At 35.2% G+C, this 15256-nt stretch overlaps 1 long non-coding RNA gene across 2 annotated transcripts in view; it reads left to right on the top strand.

Moving 5' to 3' along the window:
- LOC139827769 (uncharacterized) overlaps positions 1 to 15256 on the top strand; it is a 39175-nt gene that overhangs the window by 17016 nt on the left and 6903 nt on the right. Inside the window, exons 3-4 of one of the 2 annotated variants that reach the window (XR_011738705.1) lie at positions 12453 to 12588; positions 13259 to 13318. This is a non-coding gene — a long non-coding RNA (uncharacterized lncRNA). Of the gene's footprint in view, positions 1 to 12452; positions 12589 to 13258; positions 13429 to 15256 lie in introns of those variants that run through there. The other variant, XR_011738704.1, reaches the window with a different exon arrangement.

Genomic DNA, 15256 nt, shown 5'->3' with positions numbered 1-15256 from the left:
CACAACCACAAAGAGGATTGTGACTGTCCCACCCTATAAAATCCAGATCAGGTAGATGTACTGACCCAAAACCACTTTGAATTCTCCCAAAATAAAATCTGAGTGTTTTGCCATGAAACGAAATGAAACGAAACAAAACAAAACAAAACAAAACAAAACAAAACAAAACAAAACAAAACAAAACAAAACAAAACAAAACAAAACAAAACAAAACAAAACAGCGGTTGGGCTAGGAAAGAAAAGAAGCACATTGTACAGAAGCCATGGTTCTTTTTCTTCATCCTATCTTTAAAAGAAAATTTCAATACTTCAGTTATAATAAATAGCAGAAGATCTATACTATCATAATTTTGTTTTCTGCATGAGAACTACTGGTTTTGTTTTCTTAAACAGTAATTTTATTCATTTTTTTTCCCCAAGATAATATGTTAGAAAACAAATAATTCTCCCAAAGAATTTTTTTCTGTGATTTCCTCTGTTGCTTTGTGCCCCCAAGATCAATTATTATGTCTATTTTACATGCTGGATCTCTTTAAACTGTGAAGCACTGATGTTTACATTCTTGCCATTGGACTTATCGAACATGGCGATATTTATTTGTGTCTGGGATCAGCTTCCTCCTGCATGAATAACTAATGAATTCTCTCTGTTACCAAATGTAGTAACGTACCTGCAACTGGAACTATGCCTGAAATTCCAATCAAATTGCAAAAACCAGGCTTCAGAAGAATCTCTAAAATTTCAGCAGTTTCATGAACAACTAAAAAATTCCTTCACATGTGGTATGTCTTCTATATAAACACTCTTCCTCTATCATTCATGAATTTCCTTTAGTAGAAAAATAACTCCTTATGAAACCTTTTCCCTGTTGTACAACAAATCCAGTATGCTCATTAAGTTTAAAGTTCTTTGGTTATTTTTCTTTTTTTTTTTTTTTTTTAATTCTTAAGGTTCCTATACTCTTAGACATTAAAACTCTGTTTTGATCTTCTGTTTCTTTTTCTATTTCCTATGTTTAAATAGAAAATACCTTTAAAATTTGGCTTTTATAACTATTCCTTAGGAAGGTTTTGAAAATGGCAGAAGGTATGACTTCATCTTTTGTCTGTGTTCTCTGTTATGAAATCTTATGCCAAATATCTGTTGAACTAGGTAGTGACATCAAAATGCTCAGTCTTCTGTACAAAGCTGTTTTGCAGTCACTGATCCAATCCTCATCCTTATTTTAATTCTGCTTAGAGATGGAAGTCAGTCCTTACATCAAGATGTTGCAGAATTTGATTGCAGGCTTTCAGAGATTAAGGGATGTAGGGTGAAGAAGAGGTAATAACTGTTAAAAGAAAGTTTTGAATTATCTGTACTTCCATTTCCAAATGACAAATAAGACAAGTTGTACCTTATATTTCTACCTTTTGTAAGTCATTTGGATTCTGATGGTCCACTCAGCTCTGTGACCCTATCATTTGACTTCTAGAACAGACAGCATCACAATTATTAACAGTAAAACACAACATTACTAGTATTTTTTGGACAACAATTTTTCATTTAGTTATTTCGATAGACTGGAGAAACTAAAAAAACTTTATTAATCCAGATAATTCTACAAACTTCACAGATAGTATCTTCTTTTAAAATTGGAAATTTTGCTACAATATATTTAAAAACTAGAATATTTATAAATATGTCTGTTTATTAGTCATGTTATTACATTTTCAATGATGATAGACTGTTCTCAGTATCTTTCTTCCATCAGAGGTATTTTTTCCTCAGTATCTTGCCAGTATTAATATTATTTTGTTCCTTATAGAAGGCAATGCATGGAGTCTCAGACATAGAGGTGAAAATTAAAAAATAGAAAAAAAATAGAGAAAAAAGACAACAGAGAGCAGAATTAAAATGAATAAGGAGAGAAAAAAAGATCCAAGTAGAGAAGACAGTTAATTTCTTCCTTCACAAAATAAAAAAAAAGTATAACATCTTTTTTTCCCTCCCGTGTCCACTTGAGACAAACAAACAAACCAAAACACAGCCAGAATAGACAAAGTCCAAATCAGTAGTGGGTTTTGTGCATGTGTGGTGTTTGTTCTTTTGTTTTGTTCTGTTGTTTTGGGGTTTTTTGTGTTTGTTAGGTTGGCTGGTTGTTTTATTTTGTTTTGTTTTACTCAGTCGGTTGGCTTCTTTTTGGTTTGGTTTGGTTTGTGTTTTATTGTTGTTGTTTTGGTTTTTGTTTTTGCTTGTTTGTTTGGTTGGGTTTTTTTTCAATTAAAATATGCCCACTGCATCCTCAACTGGTTGACTGAAGTATCACATGAACAATAATTCACCTGAATTAGTGTAGATATTTATGACAGACTGTTAAATTTGAGCTTGCCACTCTGGAGTCTCTGTGTTAACAGAGAAATTATTTGTGTTGGTAATTGGTCTTACATGATACTAATGTAACTCAGTATTAATCTTTTTGCTCTGACAGTGATTATACTTGGTATCTGTCTTATAGTCAGAATCACCTAGAACTGAGAATTTTGTATGGTTTTTTTCTTCATTCATTTTAAACCATCTTGAACTGCATAACCCCATATGATCTACAAATGAAGTAATTAACTATGAAAAGGAACATTTTAATGGGATCTAATTATTTAAATAGCTCATTGAATTTCTGCCCCGTTAGCCTGTGAGAATGTTTCCTTTTCTTTAAATTTAACCTTTTTATTGATGATATTTCCTGTAGCACTTGTGTTATTAAGGGCCATTATCATGTCATTTCATTTTGCCATTTTATACAGGAACAATGAAACATCCGTTGGAAATGCTAGGCAAAAAAAGCAGGGCTAAAGGCATATGCTGACTTTCTTCTGCACTGGTGGAGACACAGATTGTTTAGGGTTGTCCTCAGACAAGACCTGAACCTTTTCCATTTTATTGCTGGCTTTTCTCTTATTCAAGGCTGTTAAAGCTTACTCTTGACTTTCTGATCTTTTTACATTTATCATAATGAATCAGTTTTATTTACTAGAAGAAATCCTCTTATGTGTCTTTTAAACATAGGAGAAGCATTTTTCACATGTTCAATTATGATAGCACTAAGAGAAAGGCGCAACAGTTTTAGAGTCTCTTAGTTCCATAAGCAGAGCAAAGGTCAACACTTTCATATTTGAGTGCCTATAATTAGAACTTCAGAGTGCAAACCATTTCTTCCTGGTTTTACCTCGTAATAGGAGCTTGTTCCAACTAAATCGGAGAATCCAGCTGCAAAAACTGCCAGCCAAATAAGTAATAATTTTTCTCTCATATCTCATTCTTTCCAAATTTCATATTGTTTCCCATCTCCAGCCCACATTTTTATAAAAACAAAGAAGTTTGAATGCATTTCAATAATAGCCAACAAACTTTTCAAAGAGTAATAACAATATCGGTGTTATTTTTGAAAATATATTAAAATTAGGACAAGTAATGCAAAAGATCTGAATTTTATGTCATTTATTTAGATTTAATTCCATTAATCATACTTAGATTTGCATTGGCTGAAATGGTGGGATGATATGTAAATTTTTCATAATAATCAGACAACTATTTAATGTGGCTATTTATATTAACATAACCAAAAAGCTGTGAAATTGGCTCTAAATTGAGTAAGCATCTGTGTTTCATTGTGATTTGTCATAATAAGCTGTCAGGTGTTTCAATAAATGCCAAATATTCTTTCACTATATAAAAAGGATTTCTATCAAGTTGTCAGTTTTCCTTAGCAAAACAAGACTACCTAACACAGAGTTATGATACACAGACTGTTCTCACAGTGCAATCAGAGTAAATAAAATTATGTATTATAGAATAATTCCAATATTCATATTACAGCATCTAGGAGAGTCATACACAATGTCCAGACTCACAATGTCCAGTTTTACACAAAAACCACAAATGCAATACAGGCAATCAGCGAGTATGAAAAGTAAGAAAAAAAAGAGACCAAATTAATATCTCATAAACTAATTCAACCAACTCATTATTTCACCATATCTTTTCCCTATTTTTCTTATTTTTGCATGGTAATGCATTCTCAGCACATCAAGAAAGTTGTAATGCTCTTTAGACTGGTTGTTTCAAACCTTTTTATGAAAAGGTCAGTTTGTGCTTCTTGTTCTTCTCATTTGTACCAATGGTCGATCCAAGATGCAGTTTTAACTATAGAGACCATTAATAAACTGGCAGTTTTGAGATAATTATTTCCTCAAACAGATGGTTGATTCTTTTGGGACATTATTGTTGACAATATCAACCCTATAAGAACTTCAGTTATTTCAACCAGAGATTGTCCGTTGTATAGTGGGACAGGTCAAATTGATTTGCAGCCTGTTCAGTTTCTTGAGGCAACTTCATAAAACTGGGGAGAAAGGATCTTGTTTTTTGTTTTTTGTTTTTTTGTTTTTTGTTTTTTTTTATTGAAATCTTATAGCAATAACAGAAAAGAAGGTAAAAAAAAAAAAAAAAAAAAAAAACAGAAAAAGGAAATAAAACTAAATCGCCATTACACAGAGAGCAAAAGCTGTTCACTCAGAGGAAAGAAACAGACTTATTGGGCCATTTTCTACATGAACCTCAGTATTGACTTCAATGAACCTCTTGACTCAATAGACTCTGAAACAGAGGTTGTAACAGTGTCTGAACTGAACAATACTTTGAATTTGTAGAGTGTGAAAGATGTGGAGGAGGAAATTCCATGTCTGGAGGAACCTCAAAAAGAATCTAGCCTAGATTCTGCTTAAATTTAGACATTTAGTCAAAAGTCAAGTGAAGAATAGAGTTTATGCAGACAAAGACCTCTAAATGTCCACATAATCAGGCTGAGATCAGGTTTTCCTTGGAGAAGGGATGTATCTCCTACTGTAAATTATACAGTGAGTTCAAAACACCTGTGCTCTTAACACAGGTGAAGTCAGTCAGACCATCGAGATTTGATAGCAGCTGTAAAAAGAGATAGTAGTGATCCAGAGAGCAGTACAAACCTAAGCTCTGCATGAGAATTTTCAAGCATTTACAGGAGTGGTACTGTATATAACTCTAGCTTCAAGATCCTAACAATGTCTTACAAAAATGTGAAAATAAATAACACTATGAAGTAGACCTGACAGTTTTCTTTTAAACCAATGCATATAACTGACTGTCCTTTATAATGCTGATGAAGTATTTACCCAGTAAAGTCTAACAAAAATTCAATTATGTTTGAATTGCAGATTTTTAAATTCTTACATTATTGTTAAGGTTCAAATAAATGCACTTTAAGTAGCAAACTTTGCACAACAAAGTTGAATTCTTACACTTACCGCTATTTGAGACCTGTTAAACTGGGACTAATCTCTCATGGGATAAAATGGTGTTAGAAATCAATAATTCTGTCTTGACCGATAATGAACCTACAGTTTCTGTCTATGCCTTCCACATGTCTCATTTCATTAGTCATGAATGCACTTGCATATACAGAATATGAAGTTCTACATGCTGTTATTATGTGTATGGAGGGAACTTTGCTTTCAGTTTAGGCTGCTAGTAGTCACCATTGGTATTAATTTGTTATCATTTATGTATATTTAGAAAGACAAAGAGTTTGCATCTCCACTTTATGTTTAGTTTTATTTGTTTGTTTCTTACGTTTAGGTATACAAATTCAAAGAAAACACAATGGTCCACTGAATGAAAACAAGGACATTTTGTACCCACATTGCAAAAGTAAAATTTGCTATACAATAAAACAGTAAATTCTACCTACTGAAAAAAAAAAAAAAGAAAAACAGTTTCTTCATAGTATTTTGTAAACTTGGGATCCTAGTCCCACAGGTACTCAGGATCACTGTACCTCTAGAGTTATTCCAGAGGGTTGAATTGGCTTTGCTTAAATTGTAGAAAGCAGCTTACAGAATTGAAAGCATATTGTGTGACTTAAGGTAATCCTTTAATTTTTATCTGTCTGATGGTATTATAGCTTTTTTTTTTTTTAGCTCTCAAAGGTTTCATTTATTGCTGCTGAAAAATCTTTATGTGACTTTGGAAGATGGTCAGGGAAGAAAAAAAGCTAATAATTCACATTCTTTATTCAGTATATAGGTTGCAGCATTTATCATGTACTAGATGCTGCTGCAGCCACAGCAAACCACCTGTCATATACAGCTCATTAGCTTAAAGACAGAAAAAATACATGAATGTTTTACGTATCTACCTTACTGACCATTCAAGCATACAAATAGGACAACTCAGGTCAATTGTACTTCACAGCAATTTTCAGTCAGCTGAGTTGTGTGTAGTTCACAAATGAAGTGGATCTGGAGGATGGATTAGATTAATGATATAGTGTTGAACAGGAAAGACCAGCAAAGCAAAGGTAAAAAAATCACTTCCTTCAAAAAATTGTCATACAATGTTGTAGATTAACCTCAGTAGGAAGCTCAGCCCCACACAGTCACTCGCTCAACATCCCCCCACAGTGGGATGAGAGGAGAATTAGAATGGTCAAAGGGAGAAAACTTATGGGTTGAGATAAAGACAGTTTAATAGGTAAAGCAAAAGGTATTTGTCAGCAAAACAAAATAAGAAGTTCATTCATAAATTACCATTGATAGGCTGGTGTTCAGTCATCTCCAGGACTCTGTTACTTGGGAAGACAAATATCACCACTGCAAATGTCCCCCTTGTTTTTTCTTCCCCCAGCTTTTATTGCATGACATCATATGATGTGGGATACCCCTTTGGTCAGTTGGGATCAGCTGTCCCAGCTGCCTCCCCCGCCCTGCAACTTCTTGTGGACTCCCAGCCCACTTACTAGAGGTGTGGTCTGAGAAACAGAGAACACCTTGGCTCTATGTAAGCACGGTTCAACAGCAGTGGAAGCTCCCCTGTGCATCATATGAGTTGCTATGAAGAAAATTACCTGCATCCCAGCCAAAATCAGTACAATCTCAACCCCTTATTCCATACAATTTACATCATGCTCAGGTCGCACACTATCCAATATATCTTCATTAACATCTTCCTGTTCTTTGATATATGCATAGATATAATTCCCTTAGTTTATGGACCTCCACGGCAAAACGTCCTGAAAATGCCTACTTCATTTAGTCCAGGACACGTTTTCTGTCTCTTGTGGCCATTGCTCAGAACAAGAGAGGAAGTGTGCTGTCTGGAGTTACTGGGCAGCAAAGCCAGCTCAGGACGAGTCATTGTTGCACTTGCACTGTTTCTCATGAAGTACGTCCTCTGTTGTTTCAGGTGGTTGGTGCTATAGTACTTCCTTTAATGTGCCACTCAAATAATGGGTTACAACAATGTAAAGGTATATCCATTATTACCACCATCCCTTGTGCCTTTGGAACAGGCCATAAAGTGTATCATTGCAATGAAATTCTCTACTTGTCCCTTGCGTGCCTGTGGCAAGGAGTTCCTGCTACAGTAGTTCCTATAGTGCAGAACTCAAATAATGGGTTACAAGTTCAAGGTATATCCATTACACGTGGTCATGGTTTCCTTAAGTCTTCACCACAGTAGAGGTGGAGAATGTATTCCCAGATGCTGTAACACTACAGGTGTATTGAATTAAATGGATAAAAACTGCAATTTCCATAGTCTCTACAAAATTGAAATCCCCTTGTCCAACCAAACTATCAATAATCTATATGACGTGACAAGAAATGTGGACTGGCTGGATGGTTGCACTCACTGAGCAGTAGTCAATGGGAGAATGTCTGGATGGACACCGGTGACAAACAGTGTCCCTCAGGGGTCCATACTGAGACCAATACCATTTAATATCTTTATCAATGATATAGATAGTGGGATTGAGTGCACCTTCTGCAAATTTGCAGATCACACCAAGCTGAGTGGTTACAGTTGTCATGCCTGAAGGACAGGATGCCATCCAGAGGGACATGGACAAGTTCGAGAAGTGGGTCCATGTGAACTTCATGAGGTTCTACAAGGCCAAGTGCAAGGTCCTGCACCTGGGTCAGGGCAATCCCCAGTATCAATACAGACTGGGAGATGAAGGGATTGAGAACAGCCTTGTGGAGAAGGACTTGGGGTTCTGGTGGATGAAAGACTGGACATGAGCCAGCAAAGTACACTTGCGGCTCGGAAAGCAAATCATATCTTGGGCTGCATCAAAAGGAGTGTGGCCAGCAGGTTGAGGGAAGGCATTCTGCCCTTCCACTCTGGTGAGACTCCAGCTGGAGTACTGCATCCAGTTCTGAAGCCCTCAGTAGAGGAAAAACATAGAACCGGTGGAGAGGGTCCAGAGGAGGCCACAAAAATGATTAGAGGAATGGAACACCTCTCCTATGAGGAAAGGCTGAGAGACTTGCGGTTGTTCAGCATGGAGCAGAGAAGGCTCTGGGAGACCTTATTGCAGACTTTCAGTGCTTAAAAGGGGCCTATATGAAAGATGGGGACAAACATTTTAGCAGAGCCAGTTACAATAAGACAAAGGGGAATGCTTTTAAAATAAAGGATGGGAAATTCAGACTAGATATAAGGAAGAAACTTTTTTACAATGAGAGTAGTGAAATACTGGAACAGATTGCCCAGAGAAGTGGTAAATGCCCCATCCCTGGAGACATTCAAGGCCAGGCTGGATGAGGCTCTGAGCAACCTCATCTGATTGAAGGTGTCCCTGCTCATTGCAGGGAGTTAGACCTTTGAAAGTCCCTTCCAACCCAAACTATTCTATGATTCTTATTCATTTATTTCTATCTTCTGTAGACAATTTCCATTGTTTCCTCCATACAAAAGTAAAGGCAGACTTATGTTAATCAAATGTTTATTTTTAATAATACTAAGAAAGATTTATCCACATCCCCTTGCAAGCTACATCTCCAACTGGTTGAAACAGAAAAGTGACATTTGAATATGTTATGTGTGACTTTTGAGAACGTGAGTAGCTCTACATTTACTTGCAGCTGGAAAATTGGTTGTTCTGCTGTACTGAGTAGATGCATCACTTTCTACATTTGATTTTAAGCTTAATTTCAGACTAGCTTAAATATAACTTCAGAGAAAAAAAATATAGTTTTTTATTAGATAGATCCTGTGATGTTTCAAAGCATATATGGCTTCCATCGCAGCTTAATTAGTTTTCTTATCTATGATTAGCATGTGAATTTGTCAAATAAATCTGAATCAGATTTGACCTAAAAGCGGGCATATCTAGGACTCTTGTCATGGTTTAACCTGAGTTAGCAATATAATCACAATAGCTGCTCACTCACATCCTCTCCCCACCAGCCCCCAAATAGGGGAGAGAATTGAAAGGGAAGGGAGAAACTTGAATTCATATAAATACAATTTAAGAAAATAACAAAATATTATTACACTACTAGAATTTATATATAAAATAGAAAAAGAATATAAAATAAAGGATACTCAATGGAATTCTTCACAAACTCTGTCAACACGAAGCAGCAAGTCCCAGGAAGCAGCACCCTGGTCCCAAACAGTCCGTCAGGAAGGGCCAGACGCCTCTGCAAAATGACAGGAGGGCAAAAAGGCCAAACTAAACATTCTGAACAGAACTACCTAGAACAGGTCTCTAAGAGTGAAGAGAACACAATAGAGAGAAATCACAAGAACCTGACTCTCCTTAAATATGAAGCATGACGCTAATGGGATGGAATATTCTTATTGATCAGTCTGGATATCAGTCAAGCTCCGCCCCATGTATGCCCCCTTTCCTCGATGCCTCATACCCATGGGCAGAGCTCAGAACCATCCTTGGCTCTCAGACTAGAGCAATTAAAAACATTAACTCTGCTCTGGGGTGTTGTCTCTTGTTCTCAAACTAAGTCCAAATAATGACTGTGCTAGCTACAAAAAAGAAAAGTTTCTAACCGCATGAAGAAAATTAATTCATTTTCAGTCAAACCAGCACACATTTATACGATAAAACATGATTCGGGATACTGTTAACACTGAATTAACAGAAATTGGATAAAATGTAATAGAACAGATCAGAAGATCATCAATATAGGAAATGTTAGGAAAAGGAACTATTGCAAACTGGAAGACTGTCAGCGAGAAATGATGGCAGGGAGAAAGATCTAGATGTACTAAATTATGATGTATTTTTATGATCTATCACTTTTGGATGTTGCTAGGGGAGATTAGAAGTGTTAAGGCAGTTGTACAGGATTCTGTGAACTATTCTGGAACTCAATAGTAAGAAAAAAATCAGCAAATTTGCCATTGTGAACAAAGATATTTTAAGAGAAAATCTGGTTTATTTAACTTAGTAGAATCTATGCCAAAAGGAAATGTGCTTTATTTCTATAAATATAGCACAAAGGTAAAACATAAGTCATAAGTAAAACCTGAGATCTAGGTAGACAAGTGTAGACAGGAAACTCTTGCACTGTCCATTTTTAGATCTTGAGCAATATGAACTGCTTTTTAACTTCTTTTCTGAACAGTTATTATGGGATCTTGCAGCAGAAAATAAACAGACACAGTAAATGAGTAAACACTGAAGATCTGATTTTTTCCTCTTATAAAATATATAAAATTCATTAGAATATTAGAAAATAAATTTTAAAATATTATTTCTTTAATTAACACATAAGCACAAATCAGTTCATTTCCCCTGTGACTTTGTATCCACCTTTTTTGTGTGTTTGAAAGGTTGTTTGTGTTTTTAAGAGTCCTTTATTCTTCCAATGAATTTGACGTAATGTCATTCATGAGAGTTCATGTAGTACTGAGTTTGTGAAGATGGTTAGTATAAGCACGGGCCAGGAGCTCAGTGAATTCCTTGAAATAGTGTGTGCTGTAGCATAATTTAAAGATTTCAAGGTGTTCTATTCTCCTTCAGGCTTTGAAATTTCCATATTTCCATATTTCCAGAGATATTTTGTGATAATTGGAGGTATACAAACAATGACTTTTTAGACACTATATTCTCTAGGCAACAGCAAAATCTCATAGGGTTACAGTAGCATAACCTACAAGAGCAAAAGACCTCATTTCCTGTGTATTTTACCATCTGAAGATGAAAATAATGGGTTTGTGTTTATTTCAAAGACATTTATTGACAAATTGGTTTCTCTCCACTGATCTGGGTTGATCAGGACTGAAAATAAAATGACAGTTCTACCTTGTAGTGTTTCTGACTCTTTTTTTAGGTCCATTGTGGAAAAATATCCTAGGCAGTAAAAAAATCATTTGATAGTTTCAGGACACAACCCCTTGTTTGTTAAGTGTCCTCCAGAGAATGATATAAATGAAAATCTGTTAGAGGAACACAGTGAAATTGCCACTTTCACCACATAGGAGTTGCTGGTATCATGGATATTCTTAGCTCTGGAAAAGAGAGATAAAAATTAATTTGTAAAATTGTTCCCTACAGTCCATGCTTTGCATAATTTCTTTTAACTTAGTCATGCAATGATTGTTGAAACAGTTCACTTAAGTATATGTTTTAGTTTCATGCTCTGGTTTAAGTATAGATTTCCTGATATGTGGTCCACCATTTCTTTTACTTTATAGCGTCATCATACCTTTAATCAAACTTACTGCCAACCATCTAGTTCATATGTCTTGAGTGAGCTGTTTCAATGAAAGTTTTAACTTTGATGGATTTTTGTGAGACTTTTAAAAGCTTTCACTAAACAGTCAAAGTGGATGACCAGCCAGTAGACACTCTTCATAATGGTTGGTATATTGTATTCACTATCAATAAAACACAAACAGAAAATTGAGATGGAAGATGGAAGAATTGAGAACCCAGTGTTTGTAATGAAAAAGTAACAGGTAAGATCAAAATATCTAGCAGTTTTTCCATCTGGTACTGAAGGTGTCAAGTCAGGTTACTTTAACAGGAAATGCAGTACTTTGAACACAGTTATTTTTGTTTATGCAGACTGCATGCTTTCAGCCTATCTCTAGCAGAAAGTGATAGACATGGGGTACTGTGCCCTAGAAAATGTGTTAGATAAAAAATAACCCCTTCCTTTCTGCTCAAAGTACTCTTTCAGAAGGAGAAAAGTAAGTGCAACAATAACTGCTTCTTCCTACATTAATAGTAAAAACTTCTGTATGTCAGAAATGAAAATGTCTCCCTTTGATCACTAAGCTATTTTGACTATGAAACAGAGAAATGGTGAAGAATATTCTGCTGGGAGGAAATAAGAAGGTTTTCTGTGATCAAAAGACTGTTAGAAGTTGGTATTCCCTGCAATATAGAATGGCTGCTGATCAAGCAAAATTTTCCTGTGCATACCAGTCTATATTGGATCAGCTCTGGGAAAATTTTCCTACTACCTTTTATTTTCTCTTAGTGAACCATTTCCTGATGCCCATGTTGGACTAGAAATAATATCAGAATTATTTTTTATGACAATGTCATAAAGCAAGTACATGTTTTGAAACAATGAGTCAAAGTAAAACGAAATATTATTTATCCTGTGTCCTCTTTTCTTTAGAGAGTCTACTACACTTAACAGCAGAAATAGAAGAGTAAGAATCTAAAGTAGAAAAGGGAAACTGAGCAATGGCTAAGCAGTTGAAAGCAGAGACGATACACTTCCATGACTACAAAAGGTGTCCTTGGCTAACACAGTGAGTGGGAATGTCAGATTTATTGTTTTCTGTACAGTACAAAAGGACATTTTATTTCCTTCGTGTCTTATTCTTGGTGCCTTAGAGACAAATACAGTAGAGCTGCAATGGAGAAAAATAAAATTATAAACTTCTTAAAATTCCCTCTCTTTCTCCTCTTCTCACACAAACACTTCCTGGACAGTATGCTTGCTCAAGAGGAGCCATAAATTTAATTTTAATAGGTACAGCTCTTACAGAGCATAGTGCATCATTTGTATATTATATTTACTATAAAATATTTGTCTTAGCAGAAAAAACATTCATTATTAATGACTGCTTTAGTAATTATTTAATATATTACCATTCTTCTGAAATGTAAAACGACTGATAAAAAATATTTATTAACAGTCAACATACTGGGACTGTATCTCATGTAATTACACTTAAAACTCAAGAATACATTTCAATAAGCCTCAAGACCAGGGTCAGCTTAAGTGAAAATACAGTAGAGTGCGCACATCTTAATTACCACATCTGAGATGGGCAAGATGAAGTGTTCAAGGTGTTAATAGAGAGAACATCACTGTAACAGCAAAACAGAAAAAATAGATTGTGAATGTGTATGCTTCTTTAAGAAAAGAGTATTTGACATATCAAGACTTATTATTCTTTCTATTTGCTCTTCTAGGCATCACTTACCCCATTCAATGAGAAGAGATGCATGAATACTGAAAAAAGGAACATCAAGGTATATTAATGATTAACATTACAACACCCCTGGATAAAAAGTGCTGTATGCGTTCATTAGAACATGCCAGTTTTAATATTCTTGCCTCCATCACTGGCTTCACAGACCACTTGTACCCACTTTGTTTTGGTAGGAATTTACATTTCCTTAACATACAATGGCTTATACATACATGAACATGTTATGTTATGATAATGATGTTGAAACATTAAGACAGAAGAGTTTGTCAGTTGAGCCTTGTCTCGATAATACCTGTCTTTCTTTTTAACAAGACATTCAGATGTAAAATGTGATAAAGAATTATAGAACCATACCCTGGTATCAGGAAAGTCCTTGTATGTCAGTTTGGAAGGTTTTGGAATCATATTTGCAAACACTGGATGACGAGATTCTACAACAAAAACATACTATATGTGACTTTTGAATTGTGATTCCTCAGAGGAAATGCTGTGTTATGTACTACCTTTCAGCATTTAAATCTCACCTAGTGTTTAAACCCTTACATGGCACTGTAGTAGTTAATATTTGCTTTGCAGCTGACAATTGAAACTATTTTCACATTACCTACAGGGTTCTTTGTTCCCTACATTTTCTAACCCTCTCCTTTGAGGTGTCCAAATAATTAGAAAAGCAAAATACAACAAAAATTCTAGCATTTAGCACCAGGTCCATTGTGAAAGTCTTAACTTCCAGGGAGCAAAGAATGAAATCTCTTCTGTATTGTGCTAATTCTCACATCTTTCATGGCAAGATAATGGGAACTAAAATCCTTAAAGGGGCAAAATACCAGAGCATTAGTTCTAGACTTGAGAGCCTCAACCTAACTTCCCAAAATACAGAATGAAGGCACAATAGGTAGAACTGAATAGAGGTCAGCACCAGCATATCCCAAAATAAGATAAATGGGTAGTTAGCAGCTGACAAGCAGATGATAGTAATCCTACTCAGAGCAGCTACCTAAATTGCCTCAGGGATTAGTGGCAGTGAAGTAGTATTGTCTGTAACCTAACAACTGCATCATTTTAATAAATGAAAATCATAAAACCTCAATGGGGAGGTAAGTTTGTTCTGGAAAAGGGGTAGCAGGCCACTTTCATCTCTGGATTGTGTTAAATCCTCAAGCAATGCCATTTAAAATGAGATTAAGGGCTCTGCCATGCTTAATAAGTACATTCAAAGTCCCCCTTGTGTACCAAAAAAAAAGAAATTAGAAAATAAAAAAAAGCTATCATTGAATGCAGAACCAAGTGAGAACCTTATAATCCCATAACTAGAGTATGTGGAAGGTTTACATACTTATTTTGTTGGCACTAACTGAAACTACCAGTGCTAATATCCTCTGTATGGAAAAAATGAATAGAACTCCTGTGAATGTTTGCTGGTTTAAAATGTTTGACATCTTCCTAAGAAAAAGAAATTACTTCTCCTGTTCTACATAATCTAGCTGATTTCTTGGTCTGGGATAAATGATGTAAGGTTTTTTTTGTTCATACCTTTCCATACAAATTAGAAGAATTTAATTTGTAGAAGCTGCTTCTACAGTATCTGACCTCAAAATCAGGCAGAGAATGAAGCAAGTTTTAAATAAATGAATATTTCCATTGTACTTACAACCCCTGTGAGAATGAATGCCTGAAATATGCTGTATACCAAATAGCTGTAGAAAATAAATATCTGTAAGCTAAAGACATACATGCAAAAATTGTTTTATTATTAGAAGCTGAAGGTATCAGTGTACATTTTTTGCAATAAATTAATAGGTTTTTGAGACAAGATGGTATTCTTAGATTATTTGGTCTAATAGTTTACCTATTCCAGAGTGCCTCATTCTCCATATATACTTCTTTTAACAAGACTTGTGGCCTGGTTTGACACAAAGATTCATATAAAGACAGTAAGAAATTCATCGCTATTCTTTTGAAAGAACTGCCCTGACTT

The sequence above is a fragment of the Patagioenas fasciata genome, chromosome 3, assembly GCF_037038585.1.
Source record: "Patagioenas fasciata isolate bPatFas1 chromosome 3, bPatFas1.hap1, whole genome shotgun sequence".
Classification (NCBI taxonomy): Eukaryota; Metazoa; Chordata; class Aves; order Columbiformes; family Columbidae; genus Patagioenas; species Patagioenas fasciata.
The sequence above is the reverse complement of the archived record's forward strand: the minus strand, read 5'-3'. Positions and strand labels throughout refer to the sequence as shown.